At 49.7% G+C, this 20,866-nt stretch overlaps 1 non-coding gene across 1 annotated transcript; it reads left to right on the plus strand.

Moving 5' to 3' along the window:
- The first annotated feature begins 20,570 nt into the window (after positions 1-20,570).
- trnak-cuu lies at positions 20,571-20,643 on the plus strand. Its single transcript has one exon. It is a non-coding gene; the product is annotated as a tRNA-Lys (tRNA).
- The last annotated feature ends 223 nt before the right edge of the window (positions 20,644-20,866 follow it).

The raw sequence follows: 20,866 nt of genomic DNA on the forward strand, positions 1-20,866 counted from the left end.
AATGGACGTATTAGTGAGAAGCAGCATGGTTTTGTGAAGGGGAGGTCGTGTCTCACTAACTTAATAGAGTTTTTCGAAGAGGTCACAAAGATGATTGATGCAGGTAGGGCAATGTATGTTGTCTGTAGGAACTTCAGTAAGGCCTTTGACAAGGTCCCTCATGGTAGACTGGTACAAAAGGCGAAGTCACACGGGATCAGGGGTGAGCTGGCAAGATAGATACAGAACTGGGTAGGTCATAGAAGGCAGAGAGTAGCAATGGAAGGGTGCTTTTCTAATTGGAGGGCTGTGACTAGTGGTGTTCCACAGGGATCAGTGCTGGGACCTTTGGTGTTCCAAGTATATAAAAATGATTTGGAGCAAAATGTAACTGGTCTGATTAGTAAGTTTGCAGATGACACAAAGGTTGCTGGAATTGCGGATAGCGATGAGGACTGTCAGAGGATACAGCAGGATTTAGATTGTTTGGAGACTTGGGTGGAGAGATGGCAGATGGAGTTTAATCCGGACAAATGTGAGGTAATGCATTTTGGAAGGTCTAATGCAGGTAGGAAATATACAGTGAATGGTAGAACCCTCAAGAGTATTGAAAGTCAGAAAGCTGTTGTTGTGCAGGTCCACAGGTCACTGAAAGGGGCAGCACAGGTGGAGAAGGTAGTCAAGAAGGCATACGGCATGTTTGCCTTCATTGGCCGGGGCATTGAGTATAAGAATTGGCAAGTCATGCTGCAGCTGTATAGAATCTTAGTTAGGCCACACTTGGAGTATAGTGTTCAATTATGGTCGCCGCACTACCAGAAGGATGTGGAGACTTTAGAAAGGGTGCAGAAGAGATTTACCAGGATGTTGCCTGGTATGGAAGGCATTAGCTATGAGGAGCAGTTGAATAAACTCGGTTTGTTCTCACTGGAACGACGGAGGTTGAGGGGCGACATGCTAGAGGTCTACAAAATTATGAGGGACATAGACAGAGTGGATAGTCAGAGGCTTTTCCCCAGGGTAGAGGGGTCAATTACTAGGGGGCATAGGATTAAGGTGTGAGGGGCAAGGTTTAGAGGAGATGTACGAGGCAGGTTTTTTTACACAGAGGGTAGTGGGTGCCTGGAACTCGATGACGGAGGAGGTGGTGGAAGCAGTGACGATAGTGACATTTAAGGGGCATCTTGAAAAATACATGAATAGGATGGGAATGGAGGGATACGGACCCCGGAAGTGTAGAAGATTTTAGTTTAGACGGGCAGCATGGTCGGCACGGGCTTGGAGGGCTGAAGGGCCTCTTCCTGTGCTGTACTTTTCTTTGTTATTTGTTCTTTGTTCTACCTGCTGCTTCATTTGTATTTGCTAAATCGATGTAGAGCTCTGCAGAGGAAATGTTGTCAAATCAAAGACATCTCCTGTGGGGAGTAATGACATCAATTTGATTATCTGCCATTTCACAACTTTGGGCCTGAATATAGTGTCAAATCTGCAAAACATCAGTGGGCATATAATTGGGAGTAGAACCTCCAGCCCAGTGATTGCAATCTATTCAAAAGCATGGGATAACTGTGAGTCCTGTTTCCCAGATTGGTACATTGAACACAAATGTAGAAGTGACTTTAGTGTGTGGATCAGTTGCCCGCTTAAGGGTATTCATTTTATCCAACTGCGTGGCTATATTTTATAATAAAGGCACTTTCTAAAGCATGCTGGGAATGCTTGACTATATTTTAACACTGCTTTTGAATGAAAATAAATACATCAGGCAACGTAAACAAAATGCTGCTTAGTATTTTGAACTTGGCCTTATTATGATACAACATTGTCCTCCGAAAGATAAAAAATGCGCCCGAGAATCTGCTAGTTACTTTTATGGGGCTGGTTTAGCTCACTGGGCTAAATCGCTGGCTTTTAAAGCAGGCCAGCAGCACGGTTCGATTCCCGTACCAGCCTCCCCGATGTGGCGACTAGGGGCTTTTCACAGTAACTTAATTGAAGCCTACTCGTGACAATAAGCGATTTTCATTTCATTTCATTGTTTTTAAACCAAGGGCAAAACATTTATATTTCCTCTTGCGTATGTTCCCAAGGTTTTATCTCTTCAACGTTGTTTATTTCACACTATAAATATAATGGTTTTCAATTGTATAACTGAGAGTACTGTGGAATGGCTATGTAGCCAAACTGCGGCCCTCTCCGCAAATATTTGTGTCCAATAAAATTTCCTGAACCGAAGCTCGCCAAATTTGACTTTATTATAATTAACATGACAGCAAAGGAGAAAAAATCCAGGAAAAGCAATTAAGAATTCCAATTGTCAAAGTTGCTGCTATTTGGAAATATTACAATGCTTGTGGTGGACATCAATTCTTCGCAATGTGCTTTTGTTAATGCACCTACAGTTAAAAATGGTCCTCACTGCTAAAATTATAACAATTATGCAATTGAAATGGGATTGATGTCCTGCCCCCATCACTTAGTCCATGCTTATCTTCAGATTCCTCCTGTGTCAGATCGATGGCACTAACTATTTGCCTTTACCATTGGTAGTGAGCTTCAAAGGCATTATTTATCTTGAATTAAGTGCGTCGACTATCATAATATCCACTCATGTATATCATGAGATGCAGACAGGCAGTGATGACACACAGGACAACCAATGAACACACACGACACAGAACAACCAATCACCAGACAGGACACCACCACTATAAAGCCCACAGGGCATTAAGGCTCTCCCTCTCTCACAGGACATGGCCAGGGAGATAGTCGCAGTGCACAGGCCAATGAACATCATCACCATGCGATAGAGAGCTAGTCTGATCAAGCCAGTAGGAGGTTATCAGTTAGGTTAATAGAGTGTCAATCCACAGCAGATTATGTACAGCAATCAACAGGTTCAATAAAACAGTATTGGACCATCTCCTGTGTCGGAAGCCTGTTTCTCATTTTACTGCATTCAGTTGCAGTCGATGTTAGACCAACACAGATAACACATCATCGACAACTTCAGGTAAGCCAATAAGAGGCTTGCATTTATATAGAAGCTTTTACTACTTCAGGAAAACCCAAAACACTTGAGAACCAATTGAGTACTTTTGAAGTTGTAATGAAGGAGATGTGGAGGCAATGGTGAGAAACAAGCTCCCACAAACAACTATGCGTGAGTAACCCGGTAATCTGTTTTGATTGGTGTTAGTGGAAAATAAATATTGACCAAAATAACAGGGATTTTTCACGGATTCTTCCTTGAAATAGTGCCGTGGGATGTATTGCCAGCAATTTTTCCTGGCTGGGTTGTTTTTCCAATAATGGGCTGTTTATCTCGGGGCGGTGGTTGGGGTCCAGAGTTAAAACGCCCATTCAGTGTGGCCCATGGATATGCCTGCTGGCCGTCTCCACAGTCTGTCGCTGCTGAGGGGCAGTCTTTACGAGGTCCTTGGGAAACATCTGGAGGTTTTCCAGGAGGGCCTAGGAATATAAAAGGAGCCAGGGTGAAAATCTACGTCGACCAAATGCCTCCGGGCTCGAATGTGCCCTACGCCCCGCTTGCGAAGATGGAGACTGAATTATGACGTTTGGACAGCTTGGCTATCGTACACTCGGTCTGATTCACGCAATTGGCAGCACCAGTGGTCCCGGATAAGTTGGTCCACATTTGCGACGATTACAAGTTGACAGTGAACAGGGTGTCTCGCCTGGACTGGTATCTCATTCTGCGTGTGGAAGACCTGTACGTAAAGCTGGCTGGGGGCCACTCATTCACAAAGCTCGACGTGAGCCATGAGCATCTACAACTGGAGCTGGATGCAGACGTACGTTATCATCAATACGCACGTACATTTGTGCAAATACACTCGGCTCCCCTTCGGAGTCTCATCTGCATTTGTGATCTTTCAGAGAATAATGGAAGGCATCCTCCAAGCACTGCCCAAAGTAGCGGTATACCGGGATGATGTGCTCATTTCAGAGGCCACCGGGAAGGAGCACCTAGACAACCTGGAGGAGGTCCTCTGGCAACTCTCCAAAGTCGGTGCCTGCTGAAGAGGGGCAAGGAATTGGAGAAAGGGTGAGACACTAACAATCAGCTACGGCTTCCACCCCTGACCCTTGGGTCCCCCAGGCCTCACGCACCCTCACATCCCCTGCCGTCCTTCATGATGCCATCCAACATGCACCTCCGTCCGCAGCAGGGCCCCTGGGCAGCGGACCCCATACCCTGTACCCCAGACACCCGCTGGAAATGTTACCTGGACCAAGCGTTGGTTCCCTCCTCGGTCCACACAGACACACGCTCTGGTCATGGGGATGTCTACAGTGCTGTGGCCCAGCTCTTGGGTGTAAGAATGTTGGTTGATCCCTCTGGAGTTCAGGCAAAGTGTCTGGGCCTCACAGCCTGATTGGGATGCTAGGCAGTAACAACAGCCTGCTTCATGGCATTATTACTGTGGTAGGCACCACTGTTGTGTATATATATCGCATATGAGGGTGTATTACGGCAAGGCTCTGGTATTACAGGTACGGGGGTAGATCCCTGCCTGCTGGCTTCGCCCAGGAGACGGAGTATAAATGTGTGTGCTCTCCGAGCTGCAGACATTTCGGCATCAGCTGCGGGAGACTACACATCTCTGCGTAATAAAGCCTCGATTACACTCTACTCTCGTCTCGTCGTGATTGATAGCGTATCATATACCCACGGGAGTACCCTTGGGAGTTGTGGAGTGCGACCATTATGAGAATTGCCAATTTCCCATTAGCAATAGCCTTCACCTGTGTGGCCAGCGGCAGGCATGGCCAGTGGAAGTTAAAGTGACCTTCACCAGATGGGGCTCTGTCATGGGGGTGTTCGGAGGGTCAGACAGGAAGCAGCTGGAGCTGCCCCCGACATGGGTATACAGGATCTGGGGGGGGGGGGTGCTGGCATGCAGGGCCCGTGGGCACTGGACAACCCACCTACAGAGCCCAGGGGTGACCCCCCCCCCCCCCACCAATGGCAGCGGCCCCAGTGTCCCCGGGCTGACTGCCCAATTTCCAAGATGGCTACTCACCTCCTCGGATCCTCACAGCAGCTCTTCTGCTGGCTTCACATTTTTAGCAGGGGTGAACTGAATGGGGGCCACGTGATTGCTCGCTGTGGAGGCGGTTAGAACACAGGCGTCTATGTGATGGAGGGGAGGATCCTTCTCGTTAATGACATGGGGATTGGACTTAATTGGTTCCCAATTTTGGCCTCACCCGTGGTCTAACCAGCCTGCTCGTTTTCGTGCGCGGAACAACAGGGCCAGTCGGTCGTGCCTGCTAATTTGAAGAAGGGTGAGTGAGTAATCCTGGTGAATATTTATCCCTGAATTAACATCTCTAAAACAGGTGACCTGGTGATTATCACATTGCGGTTTGTGGGAGATCGCTGTCTGCAAATTGACTGCTGCATTTCCTACATTATATCAATGACTACATCTGACAAGTACGTAATTTGGCTGTGAAGCACTTTGAAGTGTCTGGCGGACATGTCAGGTGCTATACAAATGCATGTCTTTATTCTCTTTCCCATACTTTCCAACGTCAGGGGGGTAGGTCTTCACAAGAAGAGCAGCGGAAATCTGGAACTCTATCCCCAAAAGCTGTTGCGGGCGCCTAGGCGGCAACTGGAGATTTCAAAACTCAGTTGGATAGGGTTTTTGTTTATTGAGGGTATTAAGGATTTGGAACAAGGCAGGTGGATGGAGTCAAGTTACGTAGGTCATCTATGGTCCAACTGAATGCTGGAACAGCTTAGAGGGGTTGAATGGTCTCCTCATTTTCCTGTGTTTAAACTTTTGCATTGTCAGCAAATTTGGTTGCCAAGCCGTCAAAGTTCATTTCAAATAGATTTAACGCTTTTGCTGGATCCAGCTTTTCGCCTGTAATGTGCAGATCTGACAACCTGATTTCCAGCAACCAGTGGGAAACAGCCATAATATGCCTGTGCTAACACAATCCTGCATTGATTGACTGCGGAGGCCTGTTCAGGTAAATCATCTACAGTAAAATCAGGCACTCTGCATATTAAAGTAGCAACCCCCCAGCTGCTTTTACGGGCTTATCTCAATTTGTACGTTGATGCAAGGCTTTCTTGTATCTGTCTGAAGGACTTTTTTGTTGTTTGAACTCTATGCTGCAGTGAGGCCAGGCTCTAGGTATTGCGGAAAGATTAATGTGTTTAATCATTTTCTTTGGGTACGTGTAAGATCTACACTGGACCTGCAGGCCTTACTAGGCCGAAAGGCCTATTCTTGCTACGTGTTTTCATCTTTTTTCTCTCAGCAATGATACATTCAGTTGCTGACGTGATTCTATCTCAATGTGAAATTTGTCCCTCAGGGATGCCTAATTTGTTCTTCAGTAAATAGCGTTGATAGTTTACCCATCCTTAAACACACCTATAGGGGCTGAAAGTGGAGGGAAATACATTTTAAAAAATGTATTTACTGGATGTGGGCATCTCTGGTTAGGCCAGCATTTATTGCCCATCCCTCGTTGCCCTTCAGAAGGTGGTGATGAGTTGCCTTCTTGAACCGCTGCAGTCCTTGAGAGGTAGGTACACCCACTGTGCTGTTAGGGAGGGAGTTCCAGGATGTTGCCCCAGCGCCAGTGACGGAGCGGCAATATATTACCAAGTCAGGGTGGCGACTTGGAAGGTAACTTCCATGTGGTGGGGTTTGCAGGTAGCTGCTGCTCTTGTCCTTCTAGATAGTGGCGGTCGTGGGTTGGAAGGTGTTGTCGAAGGAACCTTGGTGAGTTACTGCAGTGCATTTTGTAGATGGTACACACGGCTGCCACTGTTCGTCGGTGGTGGAGGATTTGAATGTTTGTGGAAGGGGGAGCAATCAAGCGGGCTGCTTTGTCCTGGATGATGTTGAGCTTCTTGAGTGTTGTTGGAGCTGAACTCATCCAGGCAAGTGGAGAGTATTCCATTACACTCCTGACTTATCATAGAATCATAGAATTTACAATGTAAAGGAGGCCATTCGGCCCATCAAGTTTCCACCGGCTCTTGGAAAGAGCACCCTACTTCAGCTCGTGCCTCCACCCTATACCTGTAACCCAGTAATACCACCTAACCTTTTTGGACACTAAGGGCAATTTCAGCATGGCCAATCCACCTAACCTGCACATCTTTGGACTGTGGGAGGAAACCGGAGCACCCAGAGGAACCCACGCAGACATGGGGAGAATGTGATGACAATGTGGTGTAGGTGTACCTTCTGCAGGAGGGACCTTCAGGATTTTGACCCAGCAACAGTGGAGGAACCACGATATATTTCCAAGTGCGGTTGGTGAGAGGCTTGTAGGGGCATCTCCAGATGGTGGCGTTTCCAGATAAATGCTGCCCTTGCCCTTCTAGATGGTATCGGTCATGGGTTTGGGGTTTGCTGCCGAAGGAGTCTTGGTGAGTTCCTGCAGTGCACTAGTTACTTACAGTAGGTAGCAGAAATGGTGAAGTAAAGATATATTTGCATGTCTCTCAGTGTTAAATAAAGAATTTGCATTTACCTCACAGTTTTCATTTCTCTCAGGATGACCTGTGAAGTTCTATCCAGCCAATGAATTATGTTATAGTGCAGTCACAGTTATGTGTTGAGTATGGCAGCCTAATGGTGCTTAGTGATAATTCTCAAACAGTGAAAGGATGAATGAAGTGATGATCCACTATGGTGGAGTCCTGATTATTTCCTTGTGCCATGATTTTTTTACAATTCTCCTTGTGTTCAAACTGGCCCAGGACCTTACCCCTCCCTATCTATGTAATTTCTCCAGCTCTACAATCCTCCAGGAACTCTGGCTTTTGTGCATCCTCCCTTCCTTTGCCCCAACGTTTGTAGTTATATAGTCAGCGGTGTGGGCCTAGAGCTCTAGAATGCTCTCCCTGCATCGCTTCACCTCGCCATCTCACTCTCCACTTCGGATATTCGGCAAGACCTGCCCCCTTTGGCCAAAAATTCCTTCTTTCACTCGGTGTCCATTTTCCTCCAGTTACACACTTGTGAAATGCCTTGGGATGTTGTGTTATACGCTCCTCTTTGATTTCTGTGCCTGAAGGCTGGTCCTGGGAAATTATTCACCACACAGAGCAAAGTGTGTGGGTTTTTATTACGGGGAGCGGTGAAGAGGCAGGCCCCGGGTCTCCAGAACAGGGATCCAATCCTTTGCTGTTGGTGTTAATCTAATTCGTTGTCTAGCCAGCTGAACTAATCGGCCCCTCTTGGTGACATTAAAGAAGCTATTATAAATACAACTTGTCATTGGCTGAGAGTCGAATATTGGACTTTTCATCAAAAAGTGCCATGCTATATTTTATATCTGCCACAAAGGGTAGACTGGACATCAGTATAAATTTACTTCCAAAAGACAGTGCAGCGCTCCCTCGGTACTATACGGCTGTGTAAGCCTGAATGATCTGTTCAGGTGCTAAGGAGATGGTAGTCTACTGGTACTGGGTAAAATTCTCCGCCTCACGCCACCAGTAGCAGAGGCAGAGAAACCAGCGGTAGTGAAGAAAATGGGATGGATAGTGGGCGCCGATCTGTTTCCGATGCTCCGGCCCCCTGCTCGTGTTGGGAATGAGGTTTGTACCCTGTGCCAGTGGGCGGATGCAAATGGGTCATTAAGACCTTAACTGCTTTCCAATCACCTCCCTTCATGGTCGAGTGATTTTGAAGTGGTTAGCTGGAAATTGACAGCACTTAACTCTGTTTGAAGTGGTCCAGGACCTGTCAATCCAAACTATAAACTTTGCGGCTAGAGGTTATTCAATCATGAAGGGGAATGAATGGAGCAATGCTGGAAGCTGTGTGTGTTGAACCTGTCAAGCACAACCCAGTAAAATCAATATCGAAGAGAAATGAATGGCTTGCAGATCAAAGATCTGAGGGGTCTAAACCCAGCTGGCTGGTTTTCTCTTTCCACGAATTGGCAGATGGTGCATCCTGTGTCTGAACCAGCAGGTGTGTTGCACAGGTGAGTGTTAAAGCAGGCCCTGCCTGTCCGGACTACTTTCCAGCTCCCAGACAGGGGCCTCTCTTCTGGGGGGGGGCTTCCTGACTGGAGTTTCTCTTCTTTTTTGTGGGGTATGTGGCTTCCTGACAGGGGTCTCTTCTGGGGGGGGGGGGCTTCCTGACAGGGGTCTCTTCTTCTGGGGGGGGCTTCCTGACAGGGGTCTCTTCTGGGCTGGGGGGGGGGGGCTTCCTGACAGGAGTTTCTCTTATTCTGGGGAGGCTTCCAGACAGGGGCCTTTTCTTCTGGGGGGGCTTCCTGACAGGGGTCACTTTTCTCGGGGCTTCCTGACAGGCGTCTCTCTTCTGGGGGTGGGGGGGGGGGGGTGGGGGCTTCCTGACAGGGGTCCTTTACAGGGGGGGACTTCCTGACAGGAGTTTCTCTTCTTCTGGGGGGGTTTCTGACAGGAGTTTCTCTTCTTCTGGGGGGGTTTCCTAACAGGGGTCACATTCCTGGAGGGGGGGTGGGGGGTTTTCTGACAGGGGTCGCTTTTCTAGTGTCCCTTCAGGTTTTATTGCTGAATTGCTGAACTGATAACATCAGGTGAAACTCTATAGTCCATTTGTAGGCTTAAGTGGAGAGGTATGACATTATTTGTACACCTTGCTTATTGTGATGAACGTAGGAAATTATTACATTATAATTTATATTTTGTTGCAGTAAAGTTATTAACCTCCTGGATTAAAATACATACAGGCAGTATGTCTGCAAAAGCTGTAATTTAAGGGGTTGTAAAGGTGAGGTAATCATTGATTTTAACCATTTACATGTTTACATTTCGATGGCTAATGGAATATTATCTATGTGAAGGAGGTTTTCTATGTTGCAGATGATTTATGAGGGATTGTGTTTCATTCTAGCTGAGCAGGTTTATGGAAAATCTTAGTGAGAGGAGACTGAAGGATGCCTTATGTTTGGGATGCAGATAATGTAATTAATGGGAGGAGCCAGGTCTGTCTGTAGTTTTGTAATCTGATATGGGATTGTAAGTTGAAAGAAGTGTCTGACAAGACAGAAGATTTTCAGGTTGTTTCTAAAAGGGTCTCTCTCCAGAGAAGTAAGTAACCGTGATTGTTAACTTTATTTATAAGTGGCATTTGAATTGTATTGTTTGCTTCATTGGAATATCCAGTGGCAGGTGTAGATAGTGAGTTAAATGTTTTCCCCTTCTTATTTAAGAACTACTTTAACTGTTAATTGTAAAGCTATTTCTTGGTTGTCAATATGATTAATTTTGTGTTTAAATTAGTTTGTTTTACCTTAAAAGATACCTATTGGTCAGTGTTATCACTCCTGTGGTTTAGTAGTCTTCCCTCACAGTCTTACAAATTGCAAATCGTTGGGATTCTCATATAGTCCAAACATTATTGAATCAATTACTTTGTAATTTAAAGATGGTGGTCAATGACCAACTTTCTCTGCAGTCTGCCACAGAACAATTATTCTGTTGCATGTGTTAGAGAACAATTAACATTTTTGTCTCTTCATTTGTGTTGTGGCTGCATCAAAACGATGTTTCCTAACATGACAACAGCTGACTTTACTCATTATGGCGCTGCAGCCATGGCTTTGATAGTGTTCTAAAAAGCTACTTTCTTCTTGTCACTCGATGGGTGTCCTCCCCTGGAGCACTGCTTGCCAATCTGGGAGCCAGAGGATAGTAAAGTGGCAGGCGTCCCACAGCAGGGAGGGTGGGGAGCACTTAGAGGGGTCACCATGGGTGAAGGGGCGGGGGGCGATCGGAGCCTCAGGGGATAGTCTGCCTTGAAGGGGGGTGGGGGGTTGTGAGTGAGGTCTGGCGCTCATTAGGCTTTAAGGGAAGGGGATGGGGGATTCCGATGGTGGCGTCCACGCCCCACTTCCCATTGGAGATCCAGCTATGACCATTTATGCATTCCCCCCTCCTATGCCCCTCCCCACGACCCCACCCCCCTGTCATCTGCCCGCCAGCCCAAAAATTGAGATTGGGTGGGAAATGACCCTGAAGTGGCTATTAAGTGGTTAATTAAGAGCCTTAACTGGGGCAAGGACAGGCTTCCCTTGCAAGGCCCTGCCTGTCCCATCATATAATCACATTCAGTTCAGAGTGGGCGGTTTCCCAGAGGGAATGCCCTCCATGCAATTTCAAACTGCCTCCCCTCCCCCAACCTCAGAGCCTGCTGGGGGGTGGGAGGGGAGGGACATAACATTTTAGCCCGAGTATATTGCTCTCAGAGGACATTGGCAACCATGGACTTCCGTTGGAATGGCCCATGATTATGTTTGACAAAGTACTGCAATGGTTTTCCCGTGCCTTCTGCAGAATGGTTGCCCAAGAAACTCTACCGCTGTTACCTCCTGCCATCAGGCATATCGGAAAGATTCACAGGCTGATAATCAACCTGACTGGCCACGTTATAGATGCACCTTCTGTGGTCATCAAGTCCTGAACTGGGACTTGAATCAGGCCCCTCTGACCCACAGGCATGCTACCACTGCGCCACAAGACTGTGAGAGCTTACTGTGTGGCTAGTGTGTTTCCGACATTACAACAGTGACTTCACTTCAAAAGAGCTTCATTGGCACTAAATGAAGTAACGAAAAACAACATACAAATTTATTTTGTTGAAATCTACAAATTTATTCCACTGCATGTGGAATGACACTAAAAAGGGGCAAAATTTAATGTCAATATCCATAGTAAATGATCAGGTGTCAAAAAGATAACTGGACAAATAATATTTTCTGATCTTCAATTATAACTCTGGCAGAATTATTGCATTTTAAAATTTAAAGCATTCAACATATATGAAACTGCAGAACAATAGTAGTATAGTTAAGGTGGCATAATGGTTAGCATTGCTGCTTCATAGCGCCAGGGTACCGGGTTCAATTACGAGCCTTGGGTGACTGTCTGTGTGGAGTTCTCCCCGTGACTGCGTGGGACTCGTTAAGAACAGACAAGATTTGGTCTTCATTCAGGATTATTTGGGTCTGAAGAAGAGTTGACCCTGGTGATCAAAGCAATGTTGCTATGGGCTGAAAATGTTATGTTGCTTTTTTGGGCAACTTGATTTTGAATGGGAAAATACACACACACGCGTGTTGTGTGACCCATGGCTAATCTTTGACTAACTTGAAAATCTTCCAACGGTGCTAATCTACATAGTTTTGAAAATTCCAACTCTAATGATAAGTTGACAAATTAGACCATTTCAGACGAAGTTGACACAGGACAAGAAGGTATGTAATTATCTTATCCACTTATCTAGTCAGGGGAGCAATGATGTACTTGTGCACCATGACCTGTATAATTGCTGATGACAAATGCCAAGCAACAAAACCTGACTCCATTGACTCTTTTTATAAAAAGTGCTTCTCTGACATAAACGTTCCTACCCTTAAGATCTTTGCAAGTGCCACATTATAACAGTGGACTTCACAACATAAATACACTAACTATAATTCTCAATCCTCTCTGGAAAGACTTGGCACTTAGCAGATTAAGACAGGATTGACTAAATTGATTATGTGTGTGGACTGGAAGTAACAGGATAGCAAATTGCAATAATGACCTTGCCAGTTATGCTTGTATATGCTTTATTAATGGGTTCACTCTAGCTGGAAAGCTGCCATGTTGCTTATAAGATTGCTTTACTAATCAGTTTGACAACAGATCTCGTGAAGAAACTTCTTATTTTAATTAGTACATTCTCAATCAAAATGTTGGAAGTTGCTTAATAATGACCAAAGTCCAGCTTCTTTCCTTGGAACACTGTCCTTCACTGGATGGCAATGACAACTGTTGTATTTCTACGTTTGCTTCAGGCAAACGCACCAATCTCACACAGGACTGGTAAACTAAACGTAGGTTTGATTTATTTTTACGATGTCATACAGGATGGCTGACTTGACAGATTTACTAAGCCGCACGTTCGGCAGCTCCCGCCAGGAACGGACTTTTGGGCTCTTTTTGGGGCCCCCAGCGGTACTTGTTCGATGGTTCCCGACGTGGGAAGGAGTCAGCAGCATTTCCCAATCGGTATATGGCCTGGACCAGGAGTGGGGCGAGCAGGATAGCGGTGGCAGCGCCAAAGCAAAAGCGAGGGAAGAAGCACAAGATGGCGGCCGGTGGAGACCAAGAGGCATGGAGGCAGTGAGCGCAGGAGCAGCAGGAGACTCTCCAGCGCTGCTTCCGGGAGCTCAAAGCGGAGCTGCTAGAGCCGTTGAAGGCTTCCATCGACAAGCTGCTGGAGACTCAGACAGCCCAGGGGGTGGCAATCCGGGAGATCCAACAGCAGGCCTCTGAAAGAGAGGATGAGGCCTCAGCCCTCGTGGTAAAGGTGGAGATGCATGCGGCGCTCCATGAAAAATGGCAGGAGCGGTTCGAGGAGATGGAGAACCGGTGGAGGCAGAAAAATTTGCGGATCCTGGGCCTTCCGGAGGGGCTGGCGGGGTAAGACATGGGGGCCTACGTAGTCATCCTGCTGAATTCGCTGATGGGAGCTGGGTCCTTCCAGGGGCTCCTGGAGCTGGAGGGGGCCCACAGAATACTGGCAAGAAGTTTCCAGGGTCAGCAGGAGTCAGCTGGCTTACGGGAGCACTATGGAGGGTGTAACGTGGCTGGGGGGGGGTCCTAGCTTGGGGGGGGGGGGGTACACCGGGTTGCTGCTGGAATGGCCAGGAAGGAGCTGGAGTATGCAGGGGGGTCGAGATGGGGGTTTGCCGCCGTAGGCAACGGGCCGAGCGGGGGGCGCGGGCAAGTGGCGGGCAGAGGAAGGGTTATGGCTAGTCGGCGGGGGAGGGTGGCAGGGAGCCCCCGATCCGGCTGATAACCTGGAATGTGAGGGGGCTGAATGGGCCGGTCAAACAGGCCCGCGTGTTTACGCATCTGAAGGCGGACGTGGCCATGCTTCAGGAGACGCACCTGAAGGTGGCGGACCAGGTTAGACTAAGGAAGGGATGGGTAGGCCAAGTGTTTCATTCAGGGATGGATGCAAAAAATCGGGGGGTGGCAATCCTGGTGGGAAAGAGGGTGTCGTTTGACGCGTCGAATGTGGTGGCGGACAGCAGTGGGAGGTATGTGATGGTAAGCAGCAAGCTGCAGATGGAGCGGGTGGTGCTGGTTAACGTATACGCTCTGAACTGGGACAATGCGGGTTTTATGCGGCGCATGTTGGGCCGCATTCCAGATCTGGAGATGGGGGGGCCTGATAATGGGGGGGGGGGGGAACTTCAATACAGTGCTGGATCTGCCACTGGATCGATCCAGGTCCAAGGCGGGTAGGAGGACAGCGGCGGCTAAGGTGTTGAGGGGGTTCATGGACCAGATGGGAGGGGTGGATCCTTGGAGGTTTGCGAGGCCGAGGGCCAGGGAGTTTTGATACTTCTCCCATGTGCATAAGGCCTATTCCCGGATCTATTTTTTTATTATGACCAGGGGGCTGATTTCGAGGATGGAGGATGCCGAATTTTCGGCGATAACCATTTCAGATCATGCCCCGCACTGGGTGGACCTCGAGCTGGGGGAGGAGAGAGACCAACGCCCGCTCTGGCGCTTGGAGGTGGGGCTGCTGGCAGATGAGGAGGTCGGCGGGCGGGTTCGGGGATGTATCAAGAGGTACCTGGAGGCCAATGATAATGGGGAGGTCCGAGTGGGGATGGTCTGGGAGGCATTGAAGCCGGTGGTTAGAGGGGAGTTGATCTCCATCCGAGCCCATAGGGAGAGGAGAGAGCAGAGAGAGAGGGAGAGGCTGGTGGGGGAGTTATTGAGGGTGGATAGGAGATACGCGGAGGCTCCGGAGGAGGGATTGCTGGGGGAGCGGCGTAGTCTTCAGGCCAGGTTCGACCTGCTGACCACCAGAAAGGTGGAAGCTCAGTGGAGGAAGGCACAGGGAGCGGTGTGTGAATATGGGGAAAAGGCAAGTAGGATGCTGGCGCATCAGCTCCGTAAGTGGGATGCGGCCAGGGAGATTGGTGGAGTTAAGGATAGGGGAGGGAATGTGGTGCGAAGGGGGTAGGCATCAATGGGGTCTTCAGGGACTTTTACGGGGAATTGTATCGGTCTGAACCCCCAGCGGAGGGGGGGGGGGGGGGGGGGGGGATGGGGCGCTTCTTGGACCAGCTGAAACTCCCGAGGTGGAGGAGGGGCAGGTGGAGGGACTGGGGGCGCCGATTGAGCTGGAGGAGCTGGTCAAAGGGATAGGGAGCATGCAGTTGGGGAAGGCACCGGGGCCGGATGGGTTCCCGGTCGAATTCTATAAAATGTATGCAGACCTGCTGGGTCCCCTGTTGGTCCGGAGCTTTAACGAGGCAAGGGAAGGGGGGGGGCTTTGCCCCCGACTATGTCCTGGGCGCTGATTTCCTTGATCTTTAAGCGGGACAAGGACCCCCTGCAGTGTGGATCATACAGGCCGATTTCGCTGTTTAATGTAGACGCCAAGCTGTTGGCGAAGATCTTGGCCACAAGGATAGAGGACTATGTGCCGCGGGTCATCCACGAGGATCAGACGGGGTTCGTGAAGGGGAGGCAGCTGAACACCAACATACGGAGGCTCTTGAATGTTATAATGATGCTGGCGGTAGCGGGGAAGCAGAGATAGTGGTGGCGCTAGACGCGGAGAAGGCCTTTGATAGGGTTGAGTGGGGGTACTTGTGGGAGGTGCTGGAAAGGTTTGGGTTTGGGGAGGGGTTTGACAGATGGGTGAGGTTGTTATATGAGGCCCCGATGGCGAGCTTGGCCACGAATAGGAGGAGATCGGAGTACTTTCGGTTATATCGAGGGACGAGACAGGGTTGTCCCTTGTCCCCCCGATCTTTGCGTTGGCAATCGAACCCCTGGCCATGGCGTTGAGGGAGTCGAGGAACTGGAGGGGACTGGTGCGGGGTGGGGAGGAGCACCGAGTGTCGCTTTATGCAGATGACTTATTGTTATATATGGCGGACCCGGTGGGGGGAATGCCGGAGGTGATGAAGATTCTCAGGGAATTTGGGGACCTCTCAGGGTACAAGCTCCACCTGGGGAAGAGCGAGCTGTTCGTTGTACACCCGGGGGACCAGGAGGGAGGGATTGGGAGGCTCCTACTAAAAAGGGCGGAGAGGAGCTTTAGGCACCTGGGAGTCCAGGTGGCCAGGAGCTGGGGGGCCTTGCATAAGCTTAACCTCACAAGGCTGGTGGAGCAAATACATAGAACAGTTACATAGAACAGTACAGCACAGAACAGGCCCTTCGGCCCTCAATGTTGTGCCGAGCCATGATCACCCTACTCAAACCCACGTATCCACCCTATACCCGTAACCCAACAACCTCCCCCTTAACCTTACTTTTATTAGGACACTACGGGCAATTTAGCATAGCCGATCCACCTAACCCGCACATCTTTGGACTGTGGGAGGAAACCGGAGCACCCGGAGGAAACCCACGCACACAGGGGGAGGACGTGCAGACTCCACACAGACAGTGACCCAGCCAGGAATCGAACCTGGGACCCTGGAGCTGTGAAGCATTTATGCTAACCACCATGCTACCCTGCTGCCCCAATGGAGGAGGAGTTTAAATGTTGCCATGTTGCCGCTGTCGCTGGCGGGCAGGGTGCAGTCAGTCAAGATGACGGTGCTCCCGAGGTTTTTGTTCCTGTTCCAGTGCCTCCCCATCCTTATCCCGAAAGCCTTTTTTAGGAAGGTCAACAGGCGCATTACGGGGTTTGTGTGGGCGCACGGGACCCCGAGGGTGAGAAGGGTGTTTTTGGAGTGGGGCAGGGATGGGGGGCCTGGCATTCCCCAACCTCTGTGGGTACTACTGGGCTGCCAACGCAGCGATGGTGCGTAAGTGGGTAATGGACGGGGAGGGGGCAGCATGGAAGAGGATGGAGATGGCGTCCTGTGTGGGCACGAGCCTGCAGATGCTGGCAACGGCGCCGCTGCCGCTCCCTCCAACGAGGTATACCACGAGCCCGGTGGTGGCGGCTACCCTCAGAATTTGGGGGCAATGGAGACGGCACAGGGGGGAGGTGGGGGTCGGATAATAATCTGTATATACATGTGTCTATATTGTAAGTGCAGTTGCACTCCCCTCCACATGATCGACGAGTTCTCCCGATTCCCTTTTGCCATTCCATGCCCTGATATGACCTCCCACACAGTCATTAGGGCCCAGCACAGCATCTTCACCCTGTTTGGTTTCCCCAGCTATGTGCACAGCGACCGGTGTTCGTCCTTTATGAGCGACGAGCTGTGTCAGTACCTGGTCGACAAGGGCATCGCCTCGAGCAGGACTACCAGCTACAACCCCAGGGGGAACGGGCGGGTGGAGAGGGAGAACGCGACGGTCTGGAAGACTGTCCTACTGACTCTCCGGTCTAGAAAACTCCAAGTCTCCCAATGGCAAGAAGTCCTCCCAGACGCGCTCCACGCTATCAGATCCCTCCTCTGTACAGCTACAAATCAAACCCCTCACGAGCGACTCTTCATTTTCTCTAGGGGCACTACCACGGGAGTCTCACTTCTGGCGTGGCTGAGGACACCAGGCCCGGTCCTCCTGAGGAAGCACGTCAGGGGGCACAAAGCTGACCCCCTTGTTGAAAAGGTGTGCCTCCTCCATTCCAACCCCCAGTACGCATTCGTGGAGTTCCCGGACGGTCGCCAGGACACAGTATCCCTTCGGGACCTGGCACCCGCTGGATCCAGCCCCCCCCCACCCCTGCTGAGGAACCCCTTACCCCGTTTCCTATGCTGCCGCCCCCTCGTGCCCCCGATTCCACAAGCTCATCCCACCGGTTCCACGCGCCAGAACCAGCCCGCCCCCAGCGCCCCCAGTCTCTGGTCGAGCCAGAGGTGTATAAAGTTCGGACGAGACCCGCCCCGGAGTCTGCCATCGTACCCCAGCTCTCAACACCCACCCAGCCACCGCAAGAGGCTGCAACCCCGGTGCTCAGCAGATCGAAAAGAACAATTCATCCACCGGACAGACTAACTCTGTGAGCCACCACCCCCGCTGGACTCGATTTTTTTCACAGGGGGTGAATGTGGTGAATGTGATTCGCTCATATATACACATATATACCCATAATCTGTGTATACATGTGTCTATATTGTAAGTGCAGTTGCACTACCTGACCACCAGGGGAAGTAGCTCTGGGAATGCTCGAGAATTGTACTGGGCTTCTCCCTTGGCTCCGCCCAGGACTCCTCCCTCTGGAGCTGCTGTATACAGATCAGTGCCACATGGTCAGCCGGCCAGTTCACCGAAAGTTCAATGGCTAACAGGCTGGCTCTGTTCTGAGTATATTAAAACCGCTATTCTAATCCTACAAGCACGTGTCCATAGAATTGTTGGTTCCAACAATAAGCATGTCCCCCTCTCTCACTGGTGTGACATTATATCGGTTGGATTTATATGGTTCCTGACAAACAGGGCCTTGGTGAACATTCTTCACTGGGTGTGCAATGGTATGTACATCTAACGGGATCTCGCAAGACGTGGCAATCTGGTCCCACCCATTCTGGGCGGGATCAGTATTTGGCAGATCTGCATGATAGAGTGAGCAGTCACTTTCACTCGAATATGATGTTCGACTGACCTACTCGAGGCGTTGGGATCTAACCCCTTCGCCTCGGAGAGCTTAGGTGAGCGTCGTTTACTACTGGTCCCCACAAATGGGCACTTGGGGGGGGGCGGGGGTCTCACAGGAGATTGGCGGCCCCTGGATGGGCAAGGTGGCACACTAGCACTGCCAGCCTGGAACTGCCAGTCTGGAACCCTGGCTGTGTGATCCGGGTGCCAGCCTGGTACTACCAAGGTGCCCAGGTGGCACTGCCAGGCTGTCATTGTGCCGGCTCGTATGGTGCCCTGCCCGGCTGAGGTAGGATGGGGGGGAGGTGGGTGGGGGGGGGGGGGGCGAGGATTTCCTTATAGGTGAGTCAGAGCTTTTGGGAGGTCATGTCAGATGGAATTGTGAGATCGGAGCGCCATTTAAAAACGCCATCCCGATCTCCTCCTGCACTGAGGAGTTCTGGCGGGCGGAGCTCCACAGTGCCGGAAAGGGGAGTAAGTGCAGCCTCGGTGGGGCGTTCCCCACTGAGACCCCGGATTGCAACAGAGTCATATTCGATTGCGTGGTTTTTCTCAGTGCTGCGAGTGCCAAGAAACACCCAATCAAGCACGCTCGACATGGGACTCTGTTGCAATTCAGCTAGATCACGCCCTATATCTACATGTCACAAAAGAGAGACTTAAAGTTAAATAGTGTTTTTCACCCCTTAGATGTCCCATGTCTCTTTTCACAGCCCGTAAATACAATCAAAATGTGGTCACTACTGGAATGTAAATAAATGTGGCAGTCAAAGTAGGCACAGCCAAGAACAATGACATAAATGATTCGATAACCTGTTGTTTTTGAACTGCTAATTAAAAGATAGGTCTTCGTTACATCTCCTTTAAAATTTAGTTATCATGAATAGCCAGTTATTTCAGTGCATGTCCACTCTGAATGGGTTGTGCATATTGTATGTGTCTGGAACATGACGTGCACAGTGCTTTCCAGGTTGCTGTTTCGCTGCCCACCTGCGTAGTTTAACAGGAAGATTGGTGCCGTGGCAACCTTTACATTGACCAGTGAATTTTGGAAGACAGGGTTCAATATTATGGCTCATAAAGTCCTTGGAGTGGCAATCATTGCGATGGAAAGGAGGGTCAGGCTGATGTGGGTGGGGGGTGGGGGGTGGGGGGTGGGGGGGGGGTTGGTTAGTGGGAGGGGCAGGGTGCGGTGGGGAGGGGACGTCGGGGAATGGGGTGGTCCCCGGGGAAGTCAGGGATGTTGGGGTGTCCAGTGCGGTTTTTAAAATAGTTACAATGAAGCTCAAAGTGTTTTTTTTCCTTCCAATTTGTCAGAGTAACTGGATGACAGAACCAACTGAAGTTGACGTTTTAAATAGATTAGATGGATGTTTCCCAGCCCAGCGCTATTGTCCAGGGGAAGTTAGCGCTTCTGGACAATTGCTGGGCAAACCCTCACGTGGGAACTTCCAAGAGGGATTCTCCCAGAGCATCACCCAAGTGTGATGCTGGGGAGCCAGGATGTTGTGGATCAATGCCTCATTCAAAGGTTGGCCCGCCAACAGTCCATGCCTGAAGTGCAGCCTAGATTGTGCACTCAAATCTCAGGCGTGGAATTCAAGCCCAATCCTTCAGATTTAGCGGCGGAAGGACTAGAGCTGCCACTGGCTAAAGTCATTCAATAGAAATTGTTCAGAACCACATCAATCTTGCCAACGTGATCAGGAATGTTGGAAAGAGCTGAAGCTTGGAAATTGGGTTCAAAATGTTGCCATAGTGCCAAGTACAGAACCTTGATGAATCAGACTGCCGCTGCGCTAATATTTTTAAGAAGATTCTTAATAAGAGTAATTGAGCATGTCTGACATATTTGGGAAATTTAATAGCTGGGCTACATTTCTAACAGCTTTGCCGAGAGTCTAGCTCTTGTGAAATATTGTAAAGAAAGTACTGGAAGATCTGTCAAAATTGTTGATTTGGATCAATCCAGGCTGTTGATGTGTTTCCTGCTTTAGAACCATTTATGGCCCGGCTAGCTCAGTCGGTAGAGCATGGGACTCTTAATCCCAGGGTCGTGGGTTCAAGCCCCACGTTGGGTGAGCAAATTTTGGGGGTGGCACGGTAGCACAGTGGTTAGCATAGTTGCTTCACAGCTCCAGGGTCCCAGGTTTGATTCCCAGCTTGTGTCACTGTCTGTGCGGAGTCTGCACGTTCTCCTCGTGTCTGCATGGGTTTCCTCCGGGTGCTCTGGTTTTCTCCCACAGTGCAAGTTAGGCCGTACTAAATTGCCCTTGTGTCCAAAAAGGTTAGTTGAGGGGATAG

The sequence above is a fragment of the Scyliorhinus canicula genome, chromosome 16 (assembly GCF_902713615.1).
Source record: "Scyliorhinus canicula chromosome 16, sScyCan1.1, whole genome shotgun sequence".
In the NCBI taxonomy this organism is placed as follows: Eukaryota; Metazoa; Chordata; class Chondrichthyes; order Carcharhiniformes; family Scyliorhinidae; genus Scyliorhinus; species Scyliorhinus canicula.